Source organism: Callospermophilus lateralis, chromosome 11, assembly GCF_048772815.1.
Source record: "Callospermophilus lateralis isolate mCalLat2 chromosome 11, mCalLat2.hap1, whole genome shotgun sequence".
Classification (NCBI taxonomy): Eukaryota; Metazoa; Chordata; class Mammalia; order Rodentia; family Sciuridae; genus Callospermophilus; species Callospermophilus lateralis.
This window is the reverse complement of record NC_135315.1, coordinates 62,767,557-62,787,911: the sequence shown is the minus strand read 5'-3', so window position 1 is coordinate 62,787,911 and position 20,355 is coordinate 62,767,557. Positions and strand designations below refer to the sequence as shown.

Sequence of the window (20,355 nt, the reverse complement as noted above, 5' to 3'; positions counted from 1 at the left end):
CCACTGTTACCCAGCTGGGCACAACGCAGCTAGATTTAGAAGCCAGATCTATCTCCCCCAGAATGTGTGCGGAAAACAACACAATCCTCATTGTGATCTCCCTGGGACCTGGGTGGCTGAGCCAGGTGGAGAGCTGTTACTTGGTTCCTATGGCTGGAAAACCTAGACAAGTGACTTCACCCATCCACACCTCCCTTTCCTCATCCACACGATGAGATAACTGAGATCTGAGACTTGTCCCAGGTCAGGGGAGGGGGGAGCTCTGATGCCTCCACCCCTAGCAAAGGACAAATGGAACAGGTTTTCTCTGGGACCGTTGATCAAGTCTGCCCAAGGGGCTGGGCGTGGTGGGAGGCTTTCCTCGTAGGTGGTGGTGGGCTCCAAGGAGGTGACATGAATAAAAGCATTGGAGCAACAATGGCTCAGGGGATCTATAAGTTAATCGGTTCATTCCTGGACTCTTTCAACATTCTTCCGCTTAAAACCTGCCAATGGCTTCTTTGCCACTGGCAACCAATTTCACACCAGGTCCTTTACAGCCCTGCAGGCCCTGGCCCTCCATTAAGGTCTGAATTCCACTTCTTGTCCCCTACTCACCAAACCTAGTCCTGCCTCAGACCTTCTTGCTGTTCCTTCTGCAAAGACCGCTCTTCCCCAGCCTCTACCCATGGCAGCTGCTTGCTGCTGTTCAGTTCTTCGCTCAGACGGGGCCTCTCCCAGCTAAGTAGTAGCCCTTATCCATCACTTTACCTGCTCATTTTCTTCCTAGCACTTACTGCTCTCTAAAAATTATATTTCTTTCTTTGGTACGGGAATTGAACCCAGGGGCCCTTTACCACTGAGATACCTCCCCAGCCGACCTCCCCTTTTGAAATGGCCCTGGCTGGCCTCAAACTTGCTATCCTCCTGCCTCAGCCTCCTGAGTTGCTGGGATTACAGGTAGCGTCACCATACTGGGTTTAAAATTATCTTCTTTTATGTGTCTAAACATTGGTTGCTGCTTGTCTCTCCTCATTGGGATGCCAGCTCCATGGTAGTAGGGAGCACACTGTTTCTACTGATTCCTCAGTGCCCAGAAGATCCCAGGTGCCCAGCAAATAAAGAAAATTATGTCTGACCCATGGAGTTTTGAGGAATGTTTTTCAACTATAAAGAAATGGTCACAGGTGAGGGTTGGTGGTGGGGTGGCTTGAGAATGGAAGGATGTGAGTCCAAATCCTCAGCTCTACCCTGACCCTTTCCCCGTGGCGTCCCCAGGCCTGATTTCGAGCGTGAGGGTCGTTGGGGACCACATTGCAAATCCCCCTCCCCCTCGACCAGGGGTGGGGTGGCGGGGGTGCGGTGGGGCGGTGGGGCGCGCAGTGGGTCACGCGGACCGCCAGGGGGTGCTGTTGGGGCGCACACGACCCACCTGGCGCCCGGGTCCGCGAGCGAGCGCAGCCAGGCCGCCCGGGAACTTTTTTCCTCGCGCTCTCGCTCTCCTGCTCCCCCCGCGCGCAGTCCGCCCGCCCGCTCGCCCGCCCGCTCTTCCTGTGCGGAGGGGATCGCATTTCCCCGCGGCACCCGCGGACACCAGGCAGGCCCGGCCGGGTGCGCGGCCAGGGCCCGCTCCCCGCGCCGCCTGCTCCCTGCGCCCCCGGGCGCCGCCCCCGCCCGCGGCTGGGCTCCGAGAGGCGACTTGGAGCGCTAGAGGCGAGCCGAGCAGGCCGCCCTGCCCGCGGCCCGAGAGCCGGCGCGAGGAGGGGGCGCCGCGGCCCACCCTCCGTCCTGCCTGGCCGCGGGCCGGCCGGGCCAACGCGCCCTGACCCCCCCATGGCCACTCGGGTCTCCGGGCCGCGAAGTCGCAGCGCCAGACGCAGGGCCCCGAAGTGAGCGCGGGCGCCGAGGTGAGCAGCTTGCGCCCGGACGCGGGAGGGGGGACGCTGCCCTGGGGCGAGGGCAGCGCGAGGCGTTGGGATTCCCGAGCCGGGTGAGGAGTCTGGGCGGGTTCGGGGACCGATTAAGCGCGCGGGTTGGCGATGCGGGGGTCCGCGGGGTCATTGCTTTGTGTGGCGTGGGGGGGTGCGCGAGGTCACCGGATGGCCGTCTGGGGAGCTGCAGGGTGGGGGCGCCCTGCGCCGCGGCGCAGGGTCTTCAGAAGGATTTGTGCGGCTGGCTGGGGTCGAGTGGTGGCGAGGGGACGCGGGGAGTGAGGGTCGAATGGGGCCGGGGGCTCTGCGTGCACCCAGGCACCGGGTGTTTGCCCAGAGTGGGGTGGGGATGTGGGGGGCAGTCACACGGCGCCAGGGGCGGAGGGGAGCTTTGTGAGTGCGTCCGGTGGGGGGCGGGGAGCTGACTTATCGGCGAGTTCCACGCGGGTGGGAGCTGGGGCTGTGATGGGCGTGCGTGGCGAGATGGGGCGCGCACGGCTGTCCGCGACGTCCCCGCCCGGGCCTGTAAGCAGGCCCCGCGCCTGGGCAGGAAGCGGCCCCCACGACCTGGGGAGCTCGGTCGCGGCCAGGCCTCGAGCTCGGGGCCCCTTCGGGGGTGACGTCACGAGCGGGAGCACCGGACACGCGAGCACAGTGTCCCCTAGACTGCGTCGCGGCGGGTCGGGCCCCGCAGCCCCACAGCCCCTTTCAAGTCTGAGCCCCCCGCGCCTTTGGAGTCGGGAGACCGGGGCGGAGGACTTGGGGGGCCAGCTGCGGCCGGGGCGGGCGAGGGGATGGCCCGACGCGGGGGTGACATTTGGAGCTTTGGTCCCACTGGGGCGTGCGAGGACGGGCCGAGGGGAAGCGGAACAGCAGCCGGGCCCGAGGTCGCTGCGGCCCCTGCTTCCTGGGGCGCCCGTTTTCCCAGCGAGCCTTTTCCCTTCTTGGGGCTCATGGTCCTTCTCGAAAAGACACACCGGGGGCCGGAGTGCGGGCCGGCGAGGTGCCCTCGTTCCGGGAGCCCCCGATTGCCGAGAGGAGCGGTGGGGCTCCGGCTCTGAATGGATAAAACCGAGTGTAACAATGCGCTATTGGGGGCCTGGGGGAGGGGAGGCTGCGCGCCTGAATGGCGGACCCGGGGCCGGCGCTTCCCAGCACGCCGCACTCCCTCCCGCAGCGCCTTCTCGGTGGCTTCGGCGGGCCTTGATGCAAGGACCCACGCGGGACCTGCGCGGTTCCCTCCCACCCAAAGCGCATCCCCCCACCCCCCTTTATTTCTTGTCCAACGCAGTGTTGTATTGAGAATTCAAGGGCATTACATCTGGTTGCAATCCAGTTTCATGCCGCTGCCGGGCTGTTAAGTCCTCGCACTGACGTCAGAGCAGGGGAATTACTTCTTTTTATTTCATCTTTTTTTAGTTGTCTGTTGTCCTGGGAGGGGAGGTGGGGGTGGGCTGGATAGCTCTGATGTAGAGATGCCAGCGCGATGGAAACCCTGGGCTGGGGGTTCTGCTTCTCTTTCTGCCTGCTCCCCCACCCATTCTCCATACAGACCTCCTTTCTGCTCCGGGTCAGGCCCACCCCGGGTGGGGACAGACCCAGTGGAGGCCCCTCCCGACACAAACACAGCTGCGTTTCCATAGGCTTCCCTGGGATGTGGCCCTCAGGATCTGGAGGCTGGAGAGAGAGGAATCTTCTAGTTTCCCACCCCTCCCCTCTTGACAGCCCAGAGGGTATATGGGGGGGCCCAGGAACAAGAAGTGGACATGGCCTGTCTGGTCTCCAGGCCGCCAGAATCTGGCAAAAGCTCTCAGTCAGAGGCTTGGAGAGGAGGAGTGTATCAGGGCGCCATCCAGGTTCCAGAAGCCAACTGTGGACTGGGCAAAATGTGACCTTCCCCAGCAGCCACACATCCCTCAGGCTTCTGCTGAGAGGGGACTCAGCTGCTCCATGATCATCTTCACTCCTTGGACCATGAGGCTTTTGCATGCTGGGCATCCTGTCTTCCTCCTTTGTAGATCTTCAAGCCTAGACCAATGTCTTTAAGATCCTGCCGTGACCTATTGTGTGAAATACATTTGAGGTCGAAGGGCCAGTCACACCCACAGCATATAACGGAAACAAAAGTTTAGTGAATAACCCCTCTGCTATGTGTGCCTGTCTCTGATACCTTCTGCTCTTGTCTTTTGATTAAAAAAAAAATTACTGGTTGCAACCCACTAAGTCAGCGATTTCACAATCCACGAATGGGTCATCCATCAGTAAAAAAAAAAAAAAAAAAAAAAAACAGGCCTAGAATGTGGATCTGCCACATATTCATTCAACTAACAGCAATCAAGACCCTAACAATTGTTTTCTCTTTTCCATTGCTCCAATAACATTTTTCACAATAAGTCCTTATTGTGAAAAATGCAAATAATCCAGAACTCTATAGAGCAAAAGACTCCTTAACACAGGTTAACTCCAGTTAAGAGTTTGAATGTATCCTTCCATACTTTTTGTAACTCGCCTAATGTACTAGGGTTTCCTACATACAAATATATAGTTTTATTTTTCTCCAAATGAGAACATACCACGAGCTCGTATTCTGCAACTTCCTTTTTCCTTTCTGATTGTCTGGGAGGAGTTGTGGGGTGAGGTGCTTCAGAGTGAAGCTCTGGGTCACCTCCTGGCTCAACCACATACAGAAGTTATTTACTTTCTCTGGGCCTCTGTGTCCCCATCTGTACGGTGGGAAAAAAATCACAGTACTGATCTCACAGGACTAAAGCGAAGACTGAACGGATTAATCTCTAAAGTTTAGACTGAAGCCTCTCCCAATAAATGCTGGTTGCTACTACCTACATTATCATTGTCTTCATTACTGTTCTGTGTCCGTGGTGGCCCAGGTTTGTACCTCTTGCCTTGTACCAGCTGCTTGAGCTGTGGCATGGCTGTCTTTTTGTGGCTCCCCAGGTGACTGCAAGGGGAAATCAGGTACACAGAGTAGGGTCTCAATGGGACCAGGCACCTGGATGCCAAGCCCCAGCGGATGGAGCAGGGACTCACTGTTTTCGAAGCCCTGTGTTAAATGTCAGGGTTCAGGATGAAACATCCCTGCACCTGCCCCTGAGAAGGTCACAGCCTAGTGGCTGATGATTGAGACCGAGAAAACAGCTGAATCTTTAGCCAGAGTTGAGGGGCTTTGTGCAGGTGGGGTTTCATGGAAGGCAGAGCTATAGTCATGGACCCAGGCATGGAGAGGGAAGAATAGAGGGACATTCCTGGCAGTGGGAACGCACTGAGCATGTCTGGGAAGGCTGGGAGGTCCTACGTGGCCTGTGTGCTGTGGCCAAGAGGGGAGGACTTGGCTCCAAAAGAAGGGCGACTGGAGAGGCTGGCCTGTTGCCAGGGCCTCCTCACTGGCCTCTCTGCCTCCGTCCTGCTCCTTCCCAGGTGCTGTTGGAGTGATCTTTCTGAACCATAGCAGATACTTCCAGGGGCCCTTGCTGCCTCTGGAGGGAGGGCTCTGTCTTCATTCCCTACCCACCCTCCCTTCAAGGGGCAGTCATGTGCATGCCTGCCTCTGTGCAGAGTGCTGACCCTTCCTTCCACCTGGGATGCCCTTCGTCCTCCTCCCTGCCTCCCAAGACCCAAACAGATGTCCTGTTTCCTCCTCCTCTGACCTCCAAGGCGGGATGAGTCATCCCCCTTTGTCTATTCCAGTGGCACAGCGTTTATCACGGAATTATTGGCAATTCTGTCAGTGTGTCCTCCCCACGAGGCGGGAGCATCTAGGCCTGAGAAAGCAAGTCTCCTTCCTCCCCGGCCCAGCGCCAAGAGTGAGGCCTAGATACTCAGAAATGCTTCCTGGCAGAAGGGCCAGGTGAGGTGGAGAGGGTGAGAATCCGACATCTTCCAGGTGGCCCTTTGATCCTGAGCAGGGGCCTGAAGATCTATGTGAATTCTGTGCTGTCATGCTATCGAGAGGAGGGGAGGGGAGGGGAGGGGAGGGGAGGGGAGGGGCCGGGGTGAAGAGAGCTGGGCCAGCTCCCCCCAGGCCGCTCCCCAAGGGGGCTGGGAGAAACTGGCTCATCCTGTTTCTCCGGGGATTGAGGCTGAGCTGTGCCCTGTTCCTGGTGGGTCACTGGGGATCCAAGGTTGGAATGTGACGGGCGGGGGGGGGGGGGGGGGGGGCAGGGCTAGAGGTACAGGTTGGGGCCTGGCTGGCAAAGGGCAGATTTGGCTCTACTGGTTCGTGAACTCGTTTGAAAAGTGTGTATGTGGTGGTGGTGGTGAGAGAGATGGGTGAGGGAGAGAGACAGGGTAGAAGAGAAAAACCTGGGGGCAGAGAGACAGGAGGGGGGAGAGGAGGGCAGCTTGGTGGGGGGGGGTGTGCAAAGAGGAGAGAGAGAGAGCTGGAAATGGTGGGGGAGACACCAAAAGAGGGGGAGATGTTCTTCTTGCAGATTAATCTGTCTAAAATCAGGAGATCCAGGCACTATGGTGCACACCTGTAATCCCAGCAACTCTGGAGTCTGAGAGGCAAGTTCAAGGCCAACCTGAGCAAACTTAGCAAGACCCTGTCTCAAAATAAAAATAAAAAAGACTGGGGATGTAGCCCAGTGGTAAAGCACCCTTGGATGCAATCCGCTACACACACACACACACACACACACACACACACACACAGAAATCCAGGGTGAAAACAGCCAGGTGCACCAGGATTTAGGGTTCAGGTGATACTGGACGTTTTTGTTCACTCATCCGTTTTTTCGTTCAGCAGCCATTCCTGTGCTCATACTGGGCCCATGATCTCAGCAAACTTGTGGTCCAAACTTTAAGGCCCTCTGTGGCTAAACGCTGGGTGGCAACGCACATCCAGCTTCTCTACAGAGTGGTCTGACTTGGAGGTGTGGGTCATCAAGGATGCCGTGGAGAGGCAGGGGAGAGTCCTGTGAGAAGGGAATCGAGACACTGGGGCCTAGGATGAGGCTGGTGGGAGCCATTTGTTAGGAGCTGTGGGGTGGGAAGTCAGGGCTGGTCAGGGCATCTCCCCACTGTCCTCTATACCCAGGTAGTGCGGGCTGCTCTCAGACTAATGGTCTACTGGCCCAAACACCCACTTCTGGGACCGCCCCAATGGAATAGGGGTAGTAAACATTTGCAGTGCACCTCCAGGCCCCGGCTGGGTGCTCAAGGGAGGAAGTGCAGAGGGGCTCAGCAGAGGGGTTCCCTTCTTGGAGACTGTGTCTATCTGCAGGGTGGGATAGAGTTGGGATAGGGCAACAAGCCCTAGATTTGGAATCAGGAAATAGTTGGAGTTCCAGCTGCTGCTTTGGACAAGCTAATTTTCCCTCTCTGAACACTAGTCTCCTCTTCTGTCAAAAATGGGAACATGCATGTTGCAAACATTAAAAGTGGTGATGGTGTTGGTATATTTTGTGACTTAGAAAATGAGGAGGCCCTAGAGCTTGGGGTCAGCAACGAGGCTTTGGGTCAAGCTGGCCTGGGTTCAGATGCCAGTACCACAGGTCTATGGGGGACTCCATTTCCCTCCCTTTAAAATGGTCATAATAATAGGCCTCTCCTAGTTGCTGATGCATAGCCCTCAGCTAGGCTGTTATTGTTGGGCTGTTATTTTTATTTTATTTGCAGTGCTGGGGATGGAACCCAGGGGCCCACGCATGCTAGGCAAGCGCTCCACCACTGAGCTGCAACCCCAGCCCTGAGCTGCTATTTTTATTGCAAAAGAACTTTGCAGGAGGAAGGAATTGCACTGATTATTCTCATCTCTAAATCTTACCTGTGGTAACACTGGCCAGAACGAGGGCTTTGGTGCTTGTTTCCCTGCTAGAGGTAGAGGCCGATGAGCTAAGTAGATCTTTCTGCACACGGGGCAGGTGAGAATCATTGGTTTTTCTGGTTAGAGTTTGTCTCCAAAGGGACTTTGTCCGAATGGTAGGAGTGGACCCCAAGAAAACATCGAGCAACTCGGGACTTCAGTGGCAGGGTAGCCACTTATTCATTCTTGATTCATAAATCACATGCTGAGTGTTCAGTGTACACCAGGGTGGGGATTCAGCCATGGATGATAATGCAGCTCTGACTGTCTGGGTGCAGATCCGGTTACTGATTAGCTTGAGCAAGTGAGTTATTTCCTTTACTCAGTTTCCTCATTTCTAAAATGAGAGGATGTGTCCATACCTTCCTGATAGGATTATTGGGAGAATTAACAGATCTTAGTCTGGGGATATGGCTCAGTGGTAGAGCACCTCTGGGTTCCATCCCCAGTACCATTGGGGGAAAAAAAAAAAAAGGTGCTAGGGAATGACTCCTCTTCATTGTTTTATTGCTACTCTGATCTCACAGAGCTGTGCCCCGGGAGGTTGGTTCTGGCTAAGCCTTCCCTGCCAGGGGTGGCACCAGGAGTGTCAGCCCCTCTACAAGATCCCTGCTAAAGCGGCCTGATTCCCAGTTCCTAGACTCCTCGCTCATCCCTCCAGCCTTGGTCAGCCCCTCTGGGGTGACCTGGAGCTCCTGTCATTTCACCTGTGAAGCCTGATGGACTGGAAGGCCATGTGAGACTGAGTGCACCCAGAAAGGTCTAACCCTGCCTGGCAACAGGTGGCTTCAGACTTTAAAGAATTCCAGTATCCAGTGTCTAAGCTGGAAGTATCTTCTGATTGAGACATCTTCAGTTGCCAAAGGACACCAGATGGTCTTTGTGTGTCCTTAGGCAGGTCCCTCAAACTCTCTGAGCCCATGTCCTCATTTTTCAAATGATAAAAATGAGTATCTATTACACAGTTTTATTTTTAAGAGGATCAAATGAGATAGGGCCTCTAAAAACACTTAGGCATAGTGCTTACTATGGATACATAGTGGGGTGCTTAATCACTGTCACCTACTAGTAATAATAAGAATTCTCTAGAATGTAAAGGAAAAGCCACCTGAAAGATTTTTTTTTTTTTTTTTAAGGAACTCCTTGGAGATGTGAAATTCTGAACCTCCCTCTAGTTCAATAAGACAAAGAATAACTAGAGAGACATGGAGGCCCAGAGAAGCTTTGCAGAGTCACCTGGCAATCCAGGCTTTGGGTAGGGAAGTGGGGAAACCGAACTGACTTTCAGTCTGATGCTCTCTGACACTTGGTTATTCCTTTAGCAAACAGTTATGAGTGATCAGTGCCAGTACACAGAAGAGATAGCATGGGCCTATCTTCTGGGAGCTTCTGGTCTAATTGGAAAAGTGAAATTCATACATGATTCTGATAGGAGTTAAAATGAAAATCACCTGTCCTGATAGACAGGGGCAGAATCTTGTCTTCACTCATTCCAGGGGGCACTTTGCTCAGCTGTGGAACAGTGGTTCTCAATAGGAGGTGAGTTTGTCCCTCAGGGGAACATCTGAGCCATGTCTGGAAACATTTTTGGTTGTCTTGACTGGGGAGGTGCTACTGGCATCTAGTGGGTGACGGAAGCCAGAGATGCTGCTCAACATCCTACAATGCACAGGACAGGCCCTACAGCAAATCATTTGACCCAAGATGTCGATGGAGCAAAGGGTTCAAGAAGCCCTACCTGGGGGGCTAGGTTGTAGCTCAGTGGTAGAGTGCCTGCCTAGCACATGTGAAGTCCTGGGTTCGATCCTCAGCACCACATAAAAATAAATAAAATAAAAAGGTATTGTGTCCATCTACAAATAAAAATATGTATTAAAAAAAAAAGAATCCCTACCTGGAGAAGCAATAATGGCCAAGCAGACCCTGAGCCCTTTAGAAGTGTCCAGTCTGGTAGGCAATCAGACATTACAGAAATATTGCATAGTAATCAACAATTGCATGATTAATTATAATTGTGTTGTGGATTAAGAAGGGAGAGTGCAGGAAGAGGGGTACAGGCCTCAGGGACCCAGGGAAGCCACTCCAGAAGTGAGAAGTTCTGGTTTGAGAGAAACATTCTCCGCCTCTGGTTTGAGAGAACTACAATTCCCAGCGTACTGTGCTCTGAGGGACCAAGCAGAAGCCTGGTGGGTGGGTAGGAGGACCCTAGGCCTAGTGCTGCTTTGGGCCAGGGACCTGGCTTCTGCCCTTTGATTTGCCTCTCTCTGATAGGTGGGAGAGAAGCGAGAGAAAGAGAGAGAAAAGGAAGAACAATATTTTCATTTCAAACACAGGGGTGGGGGAGGTAGGAAGGAATTTGGTTTATGATACCTTTGAGACAAGAACAGAAAATCCCCACCGTGGCCCGAAATAGCACTAAAAACAGAGGTTTTGCCAAATCAGACTTAATTGAGTCACTCTCTCTTCTTGAGTCCAGCAGGATGTGGATGGAGCTGGCTTTGTTCCCTGGGGGTGACACTGTCCCCTGGGGCCCCTGCCCTGGCAAATTTAACTGAAAGGCCTTGGTCTCCCAGGCAGTACAGGAGCCTGGGGAGCTCAGCTTGGCAGCCCACAGCCTCTGCCTCAGCTTTGCAGAGGGGTAGAGATGGCCTCTGCCTCAGCTTTACAGAGGGGTAGAGACGGTGGCAGGGAGATGTGTGGCAGCAAGGTCAGCTGGTCAAGCAAAAGTGGGAGAGGCTTGGTTCCTCTAACAAATGAATGGTTGTCTCTTTCAATACCAGAAGACGGCATGGAGAAAAGCCATCATTTATTGAGTGCCTGCTGTGCTGTGCCAGGCATTGGGTGGTCCTCTCTAAACCTTATTAGAGGCTGTATATGGATTATCAAGGAAACTAAAGCTCAGAGAGGTTAAGTTGAAAGACCCACCGATTCCCTGTCCAGGAAAGACGCACGAGGCACTGGCTGCAACCGCATGAGGTTTATTCAGACACAGACGCCTGTGGGTGCTCAGCGAAACCTCAGCTGGAGCTTTGGTGAGCTGGCACACCAGGCTTTGGGGTACAGGTCTTTTATAGGGTCAAGGGGCAGGTTTCGCACGCGCGGTAAGCAACAGGTTTCTTATTGGCTATTTTGAACCCAGCATATAGGTTACCTAAAGGGTAAAGTTATTTTTCATTTTATGTTCCTGGAACAATACCACATGACAGTTACATATGAGCATTCTGATTTTTCTGTTCCTGCTTATTAGCCCCTGTTTATTCAGGCATGCCCTGGAATCTGTTTTTCTGCTCTTTCCCAACCATCCTGTTTTTCCCTTTTCAATCGGTCACACTTAACTGATTATCTGAAAAACACATTGTCTGCAGGTTTGTGACGTGCCCTAATAATTTTGTAACTAAGCCTAAGGTTGCTGGGCTGGGGTCTTTCATTCCCCCCTTTGTCTGGAAACTTGGGAACCAATCATGGTTCCCTCAGTTGGGGGCCTATTTGGGCTGGCTCTACATCTTGGTAAACAGTAATCCTCAGGGGACAGTCTTTAACTTCCCAGACTTACTTAAAATTGACCTCCTAGATCCAACCTGACTCGATTTACCTATCTACACTATCTATCTATTTTTGGCTTTGTTCCCCCCCTAATTTTAGAAACTTTATTGCTGTGTGGAGAAGGGGCGATGACTCGTTCTTGCTGCTTCAGAGCTGAAAAGGGGTGTCGAACATGAGGGGGCTTGAAGACGTTGGGGAGCGACGTGGGGGACGTGAGTTTCCTTTTAGAAGTCAGTTCCATTTGAGGTCTGGTTGGGGAAAAACAGGCTGTCATCTGGGGATGGGTGCTTCTATGAGAGAAACAAAAACCATGAGTACTGAATAAGTGTTGCAGCAGCTGGAACATGTCACTGTACATAAGTTCCCTCATCAGGCTTTAACATCCCCAGTTACTAGGACTGTAAACATAACATTTAACTTTTAGGGTTACAGATGTCCTTTTTTAAGACACAGTTTAATAATTTAATGTCATCTGATCTTGTAAAATCTTTAATTCTGTTATTAGGGCTGAATAACCATACTAGCAAAAACTAAGCCCACCTGTATAGGTTAGAAATAAAGGCCTTAACCTTAAGCTAAAATTATTCTGGCAGTTCCCTTTTGATGGTTATCAGGCATTCCTACATAAGAATCTCTTTTGAAGTCTCCAGTTTATTTATTTATGGAAGTTACATTTAACTACTATTATTATTTAAAATGTCCAGGAATAGCTGTGTTTTGGCCTTGACTGTCTTTGCTAAGTGTTTAAGATGAAGCAAGTCAAACTGACTTTTGTTTTTATCTATTGTTAACAGTCAGCTGAGTTTTCTTGGGAGTCCTCGGGAACTTACAGCAGCTTTTCAGATCTGCTAGTGCCATTTGTGCTAGGATGGGTCCAGGCCTTGCTTGACCATGTGGCTTCCCTCGGAAGCATCAGGGATGTCTCCCTTTTCTGATGACCCTCCTCTTCACAGCAAATGCACTGATTGGCTTTCTGTCCTCCACTGGTCTCATTAATCTCCCTGTTCAGGAGGTTATGTGGCCTAGAGTTGCAGAGCCCTTTGGAAAAGTCCCCTATCCCCTGACTCAGACTGACTCAGAGGGCAAAAGCCAAATTTTTAATTTTAAAACTTGATCTTAAACATCTAGCAAATAAGTCAACAGTCTTATATTAAGAGCACTGGGCTTTAATGTCTATCTCTCTATCCTGTAGGTGATAACTTTTTATCTTATATTAACCCAGGTTGTGAGTTCTTAAATCAGTACCTCTGCAAAACATTAACAGGCAGTCTTTCAGCCATTTTGAAAACTACAAGATAAAATTATCAAAAAGTAAAAACATATTTAGTTCATATAATAACTACCTTGAATTTTGGCAGAGTTATACATTATAATTTCCTTTTTGAGATCTTAGTAATCTTAACAAAAACTAACTTTTGGACATAACTTTAAATGTACTGAAATCTAGCCTACTTTTTTATAGTCACTTTTACATATAGTGGGATGGGACATAGAGCTTTATCTCAAGTAAGACGGGGCTCTTTATAAATCTTAAGTACTGCAGTTCTGAGACTGATCTTTATTTTTTAGACATCATTTTACAAAAGTTTACATAAATTGTTGTGAACTTGAGCAAACATAACATAATATCACATCTAAAACATGAATTAAAGAAAGGCTGAAAGCTTTTAACCTTTTGTAGAAAAGTGGCAAAGTACTTTTGTGTTTTTCAATAAAACCTTTACACAGATTAGGCTTTCATTAACTTAAAAATATATTTAAATTGTATCTCAGTGTAAAAAGTAACATAGAACTTTACATATCTTATTGATAACAAGTCCAGTTATAGAACACAAATGATATAAATAAATCTCTAACTTTTTTTTAAGCCTAAAATTACCATACAACTTTAGGACACCAGTTTGATATAATGTTCTTTTGAAGCTTTTACCTTACAGACTTGTATACCTGGAAGATATAAACATATTAATGGCACCACAATTACATTGATGTTTTTATATTAACCAAGTTTAGCTTTTTAAAGAGATAACATAGCACAATTTTTTAAAACAACAGCACTTGTTTAACCAGCTGTTTAATTTTTTTTAAGATTACTTGTTTAAAAACTTATAAGCAACTTACACAGACCTTTTTTATATCATTTACTTAAACTTTTTAAATTATTTAATCATATAGACTTTTATCCAGAAATTTTTTTTTATTAAATTTATATCTAGAACCTTCTAGTTTTTTTTTTTTATCTGTTTACCCAATTTAAATTGAACCATTTTAATCACGTGAGTCAAAGATATTTGGATCCATTTTTAAAATTTTTTATGAGCGCTCCTCATCTGTCAATTGTCATATCACTACATGATACATGGACATACACACATACAGACATATTGACATACAACACGTAACAAGTGTAACACAATACAATAGCAAAGGCCTTGTTGCTTTCTCAGGTGATATCTCATTGCAATGTTTAAAAACTCCATAGTTGATCAAAAATAGAACTTATCAGAAAAACATTAACTTGTCTGTAGGATCAAAATCATGAGCTCAAAAAAATACAAAATTTAAGGAAAAAGCAAAAATCCTAGAAAAATTGACTGGCCAGTAATTAGTAAATGCCATACAATTTACCCTCTGGTTTAATCTAGTTTGAGTTCCCATAAAAAGACACTTTTATTATTTTTTTTTTTTTATACTAGAAAAACTTGCTCACACAAAACTGAAAATAGGATCTTACTTAATAATATAAAGCTACCATCAGAAGAGATCCCTTCAGGATCATTAAGCCACTTTCTTTGTTCTGAAGTTTTTAAAGTAGTACTAAGTTACATTAAATCACCTGGAAAAAAAAAATCTTAAAAGAGAACCACACACTACCATGTATATCCAAAATTAAGCTTTAAATATTTCCAAGACTGTTTCTATTTAATGTTATTTTAATAAGCCAGACCAACATTTTAATTTAACATTTTTTTTCTGAATCTTACACACTAAGGGGAACAGATACCAAATCATAATTTACTATCCTTGCCCAAATTAATGCACTGGTACACCTAGTGAAATCTTTTTAGGCTACCCAGTTCAAAATTGATGGAAAAAATAAAACTGAATGATTGGGAGTTACTTGCCAACTTGGAAGTAGAGTTTTTTTTTTTTTAATTTTTTATCTTAAGTATCTAAGTTCTCTGGCATGAATTATCTGAAATCACAAACTACACAATTACCTAACCCTAACTTTTAACTGCAAGATTATACAATGTTTTAAACTCATTTAGGTACCAGATTGTTACAATAAAAAAATTATGTTTTAGACACACATTTAACCTAGATTATCCCCAAGAAACAATCAGACAACTAGATAAGAAAATATCTCTCCAGGTTTTGAACTTCCATTTAATTATGACTCCTATCAGTGGCACCATAGATTTTCCCACGAGTGGACCAGATGTTTTTACATAGGGGCAACTATAGGTGTAAAATCAAGGGTCTCAGTGTGACTGACTTTACTGCATTCAGGTGGAGTAATCCTTGCAGTGCAGGGAAAGAATGAGGAAATTCCCCAGAGCAAAGATGGCTCTGGCAGCTGCTGGGAGTTTCTCAGTCTCTCCTTTACTTACAGGATTAACTTCTTTGGATAGACCCAATTTCAGGCAATCTGGCATATCTCCTAACTTTCCAGTAGAGTCAGTTTTTATCTGTCTTAGGTCTTAAAGGGGGAAGAGGGTATGTACTTTGATCAGCTCAAATTTCTCTCTTGACTCTTTTTCTCCTCATGGTGGATCTGTAGACTAAAGAAGCTACCTAAGTGTTAAGGGATATCTACTGGTTTTAAGGTCCCATGTTAGTCTTAGATGGAATGAGAAAGTACAAAGGCAAGAAGACAGACACAAATATCAGACTGGACACAGAGAACGCTGCGCGGCTGGAGCACAAACCGAACGGATTAGGGAGAGGAGGGATACCGTCACCTCCGTCACCCACGAGTACAGTGTACTCTACAGAACATTGGAGGCCCCCCCAGATGGGCCTCCCTGAGTCCCTGGGACGTCTCCCAGGGTGGCAGGGGAGAAGTCTGAGTTCGTCAACTCCTTCTCAAGCTGCCCAGATACAGAGCAATTACGCGTAATTGTACAGACGCTGCGCATGAACAGATAACAATCAGACATAGACAGAGACACACAATGACACGAACTGGCCAGCTTACCTCCCAGTGGTTATCGGGTGTTCCTCGGGCAGGGATCCGGACGGGGTTACAGGAGTTCTCCTGGCTGGCTCGCCAAATGAAAGACCCACCGATTCCCTGTCCAGGAAAGACGCACGAGGCACTGGCTGCAACCGCATGAGGTTTATTCAGACACAGACGCCTGTGGGTGCTCAGCGAAACCTCAGCTGGAGCTTTGGTGAGCTGGCACACCAGGCTTTGGGGTACAGGTCTTTTATAGGGTCAAGGGGCAGGTTTCGCACGCGCGGTAAGCAACAGGTTTCTTATTGGCTATTTTGAACCCAGCATATAGGTTACCTAAAGGGTAAAGTTATTTTTCATTTTATGTTCCTGGAACAATACCACATGACAGTTACATATGAGCATTCTGATTTTTCTGTTCCTGCTTATTAGCCCCTGTTTATTCAGGCATGCCCTGGAATCTGTTTTTCTGCTCTTTCCCAACCATCCTGTTTTTCCCTTTTCAATCGGTCACACTTAACTGATTATCTGAAAAACACATTGTCTGCAGGTTTGTGACGTGCCCTAATAATTTTGTAACTAAGCCTAAGGTTGCTGGGCTGGGGTCTTTCAAAGTGACCCGCCCGAGGTCACATAGCAACTAAGTGAAAAACTAGGATTGGAGATCAAATCTATGGGGCTCCAAAGCTGACCCTGCCTGCTATTCACTCCCTTCCTTATAGTCCTCACTCATCCATTAGGGAGATAATCACTGGCCAAGAAACAGGACTTAGCAGGTGGAAAGTTTTTAAGGCTTGGAGTCAGAAAGCCGTAAGCTTGAATTATGACTGGCACTTTTTGTTCCTGTGGCTTTCCCACTTGGAGCCTCCTGTGTGTTTCCTCTTCTCTGGGTACAATCCTGCCTTCATTCTGGAGTGATTGCAAGGGTTAAACTTGGCATGGAAGGGGAAGAGGGAGGCCCCCCAGAAAGTGAGGACCTGCCCTGGGCCACCCAGCCTGGCAGGGTGTAATAAAAGCGCCTGAGTGGAGGGAGTCAGGCCAGATTGCCTATCTCTGTGCTGTATCAGTGTTGGGTTTCTTTATTTGAACGGGGAGAGAGGGCAGCCTGCAGGTAGAGAAGGTGGTGTGGAATGTGGGTGTTTATTTTTCTTGGTCTGTGAAAGGCCTGTTTCAGCTCAGCCTGACTATGTATGGCTTTCCAAATTACCCCAGTGGGTTCCCACATCTGCCACACTCTGGATGCAGGGGGATGGATCCAGGTATCTGCCCAGAATGGCCACAGAGAGTGTACTCACCATGTGAGGCTCCCAGTGCAGCTTATGAGCCCTCACTCACTGCCCGGGACATCTGGGAGTCCCCCAAAAGGGTGAGGGGTGAATGAGAGCCATGAAACCCATGCATCATTCCTCTGCCTCCTCCAATGAGGCCCTCCTGGTCCCATTCATCTCCTTATCTCCTGGTAGCCTGTGGGTTGCTGGGAAGGCAAGGGCAGTCTTCCTGACTGACAAACAAAACAAGCCTTGCTCACAAAAGGAGAGGGGTGGCTGGCTGGGCCTCTCTGTTCCCCTCCCCCTGCCCCAGGCATCTCTCCTGCTCCACCCAGCTGGCACCCTACATTCTGAGACAGAGTGAAGGGGCTCTAGAGCCATTGTTGTTGTTGATCAGGCCACCCAGGCTAGGAGCCCTTTGCACTGGGGAGGTGGATTCCAGGAAAGATGGGGTGGCCATGAGGCAGGGTTTGCTGCAATGGCCGCCCCTCCTTCCCTTCAGCTGGCTGGGAAGGCGGCTTGGAAAGGAAGCCCAGCCGGCAGGTAGTGGAGAAAGACATCAGATCCAGGGGGAGCAGCAGAGAAAGCAAACAAACAGGGCTTTGTGTGGCTGCAGATTGGCGGCTCAGAAGGGAAGCCAGGCCTGTGGTAGGCGGGAGGGGGAGGAGGGGATAGGCCAGGCCATTGCTCTGGGCCTGAGATAGGCGTCTGGACCAGCCCAGGCTGGGCAGGCAGGGAGCAGGGAGTGCCACTACGTGTGGACAGGCGTCTGGAGTCACAGCTTGGCGAGGCCTCAGCTCTGCTACTTCACTCCTGAACAGATCTGGGCTTGTTTGCCCACAGCAGGACTCTGGCAGGCCCAGTCAGTGTCAGCGGCTCCCATCCCAACCTCGCTCCCTGTTGTTGCTGGGAAGACACACGATTAAAAGGGAATCAGGGTCTCCCAGCGGGGACTCCAGCCTTGCGGGGTCTCCTGGAAGGGCAGGACTTCAACGCACAGCTGGGGGCACTTCGGGGGCTTTGACACGGGAGGCAGCCCTGCTGGGGGGGGGGAAGCAGGTTCGCTGTGCAATTTCAGATGCAGGGGTTTGTGGGCAGAGGGCGGCCCCCAGCCCTGGGGAACCATTGTGCCACCCCCCCACCCCCCCGCCAGCAGGCAGAACCCAAAGACGAGGGAGTCAGGGTGTCTTTGAGGGAGGGGTGTCACAGTTTGGGTCCCGGTGAGGGCAGCCCCCAGCGCATCTCGCTGGACACTGGGCGAGCCCGAGCCGGGGGAAGGCTCCGATAGAAGCTGTCAGGCCAGACACGCAGGCAGCCCCGCGATAGCCGCCGGGGCCATTTCCTCTCCTCTCCACCACCTCGAGAGGCGGCGGCGGGAGGGCACACGCCCGAGCTTCCTGTCCGCCCCGCCCGCGACGCCCACCATCTTGATCGCGCCGGGGCCTCCTCGGAGGCGGCGGCGACAGCGGCTTCCGACGAACCCCGGCCGGAGCCGCGAAGCCCGGAGGGGCCCGGGAGCCCCGGGGCTCCGCGGCTGCGCGGGGGGGCGGGGCGGGCGGGCCGCTCGCGTCGCCATGGCAGCGCCGGGCCCGGCATGCTCCGCGGCCCGGGGGTGGGGCTGCCGCGGCCCCGCCCCCTGCCGGAGCCGGGCCTCTTTCCGGGAATGCGGAGCCGTAGGCGGCGGCTCTAGGCCCTGAGCTGAGGCGGCGTTTGTGGGGCCGCCGTGTCGGGCACGCGCCTCTCCGGGCCTCCACGCCTCCTCCCCGGGTGTTTGGGGAGGAGAAGCAGGATCATGTGCAGGTTGGCCTCCTCGGAGAGCGGTTTCCGGAGGTCAAGAAACTGGAGAGGAAGAACACCCCACGCCCACCCCCCGTGGAAAGTGGGGGCCACGCAGCCTCTCAGCTGCAGGCCCTGGACCTCCAGCTCTGCCTTTCCCCTGGAACCGCCCGCGGGCCATTTAGGGCCCCCTCCCTGTCCTAGGCCCAAAGAAAGGAGGGAACCAGGAGGGCGCACCCCCCGCCCCCTTGTCCAGACTGGACCAGCAACCCCAGCTGGCCTCTCGCCAGCCCAGGAGCACTGGCCTCCCCTACTTGGCAGTTGTCGGGTTGTCTGGCCAGGAGGCACATTCCTACCTTCTGAGCCCCGGCACCCCGCCTACCCTGGGGGCAGCTTCTTCTGGAACTTTGCTGCCAACCCAACCCCAGCCCTGCCCTCCTGCCAACACTGCCGTCTCCCCCCCAGGCTTTCTTGGGTCTTGAGTCCCCAACTGCTCACTGCAGGAATGCCTTTTTTCCCCTGGTCTCTTAAGAGGCACCCACTCAGCTGACCTCAGTCCCCTCCTACCTGTTCTGAGCAGGCAGCTAAATTTAAGGCCAAACTTTGGGTCTTGGCAGGAAGGCTGTGTGACTTGAGCAGCTGTCCACTTGTGATTTTTCTCTGGCCTCAGGGCCAATGGACCAGGAGGATGAGAGTGGGCTTCGGTTGCACCTGGAGCGACTTAGACTTGATATCAAAGAGTTAACTTTATGATCCTTCCCAGTCTTAAGCATTTTGTTTTTAATGAGTTCATCAGATAATTAATATGTTGATTTTAGAGAAGTACAAAAATAGAACAAGATTGGGGCCTGGGGCCCCCACCTGTAGACACAGCTACTTTGGAGGCTGAGGCAGGAGGATGACTTGAGCCCAGGAGTTCCAGGCCAACTTGAACAACATAGAGAGACTGTGTCTCTTAAAAAATTTAAAAACAGCACAAATAAGTAAAAATTCCCTGTAATTCTCTACCGGGTTGTAACCGATGGAGACATATTTTCTGTCTATAATGATAAACAATTTTAATAGGTATAATAAACATAAAATATGGAGTCATGCTATATATTTGGTTTTGTAAGGCACTTGGTGATTTTAATAGCTTTTTTTCTCACTATAAAAGGAGGACAGGCTTATTATAGAGCTTTTGGAAAATATGACAAGTTAGAAGGAAAAAATTCACCCATACTCTGTCTCTAAAGGTAACCACAGTTGTCTCCATTGTTTCATGGTTTTTGTTCATTTAAGAATGCTGCTTCTCCTTTGTGTACCAATTTATGGCCTGCTTTTCTCCCTTAATACCATATGACACCCCTTTGTCCTGTCAGTCTATGGGAGACGTGAGAGAATTGGAACCATGTTCTTGGGGGAGCTTTAGAAAAGAGATTTCCAGGGGTGATTTGTGGACTGGGTGGTCCCTTTTTGACTTTGTTTATCCTCTCCCTACCCAAAGATACCCCAACCCTAAGGACACCTTCCCCATTGCCACTAACCTCTAATAAGCCTCTTGGGTCAAAGGTCCTGCTTGCTGGGGACCCAGGAGGCCACCTGATTAGCACAGGGACCTGCAAGACTTCTGACCTCCATGACTTGTGACCTCCACTGGAGATCTGGGCTCAGGAAAAGGGTTTGAATCTGGCCCAGGAATTTCAGGGAGGTCTCAGACCTCATCCAGGGCCCTCTTTGGCCCAGCCACACTCAGACCCAGAGGCCCCTGGTTGGTCCTGTGACTCACTCTCTGCTTGGACTTCCTAGGAGTGGGTTTCTGCTGCCTTGGCTCCTTACCCTCTCTGAGGCATGCAGGCCTGGCACCAGGCACAG

General features: G+C 50.7%; 1 protein-coding gene across 2 annotated transcripts in view; it reads left to right on the top strand.

The window, feature by feature from the left end:
* The first annotated feature begins 1,581 nt into the window (after positions 1-1,581).
* Rai1 (retinoic acid induced 1) overlaps positions 1,582-20,355 on the top strand; it is a 121,126-nt gene continuing 102,352 nt past the window's right edge. For both annotated transcript variants that reach the window (XM_076871045.1, XM_076871042.1), the window contains exon 1: positions 1,582-1,886. The gene's annotated coding sequence lies outside the window, so the exon portion shown is untranslated. The remainder of the gene's footprint in view (positions 1,887-20,355) is intronic.